Raw genomic sequence first — 729 nt, forward strand, 5'->3', positions numbered from 1 at the left:
AAATATATAAAATCGTTGACAAGGGACCAGTATTTTAAGAGCTCAGTGTTCTCTTAATGAAGCGGTGTTAATACATTTTCTTCTAATTTCGGTATCATAGTAAAGTATATGTAACATGAAATTTACAATGCTAACCAATTTAAATGAAGAGTTAAGTGGTATTAAAGACATTCATACTGTTGTGCAACCATCACCGCCATCCACATCCAGAGCTCTTTTCATAATAATATGGGATGTTTCCTGAATTTCCTGTATGACATCGTTGAGCCGGTGTCATGCTAATCTTCTCTGTATTGTTCCAATTTTAGTATATGTGCTGCTGAAGTGAGCACTGGTACACATTTTAATGAAAACACTTATTTACATAAAGAAGAAAAAATTATAGAGACTGTCAGTCTGAAAGACAAGCAAGATCCGTTTAATGACTATTATAAAAATAAGGGCTTTGATCAATTCTATAATGCTCCCTATCAGAGTATTCAGGCATGGAAGGTGAGTAAAATACCTTCTGATTCTACACGTGGAGACAGAATATAGGGATAGGTTATCTGATCCAAAATGATCATTGCTGTATTTTCCTAATTTATCTGGTTGAAAATGAAACAACTGAAAAGTGATTCAAATCTAGATTAAATGAGTTCTTAATATATGCCAGGCACTATGCTAAATAATGCACAATGCATTGTCCAGCTTAATTCAAAAAGAATGCAATGAGGTAATTCCCTTATT

General features: G+C 33.3%; 1 non-coding gene across 1 annotated transcript; it reads right to left on the reverse strand.

Moving 5' to 3' along the window:
• Nucleotides 1-222: 222 nt before the first annotated feature.
• Nucleotides 223-332, reverse strand: LOC132372311 (U6 spliceosomal RNA). The gene has a single exon (XR_009505176.1). It is a non-coding gene; the product is annotated as a U6 spliceosomal RNA (small nuclear RNA).
• Between the last annotated feature and the right edge of the window lie 397 nt (nucleotides 333-729).

Source organism: Balaenoptera ricei, chromosome 9 (assembly GCF_028023285.1).
Source record: "Balaenoptera ricei isolate mBalRic1 chromosome 9, mBalRic1.hap2, whole genome shotgun sequence".
Classification (NCBI taxonomy): domain Eukaryota; kingdom Metazoa; phylum Chordata; class Mammalia; order Artiodactyla; family Balaenopteridae; genus Balaenoptera; species Balaenoptera ricei.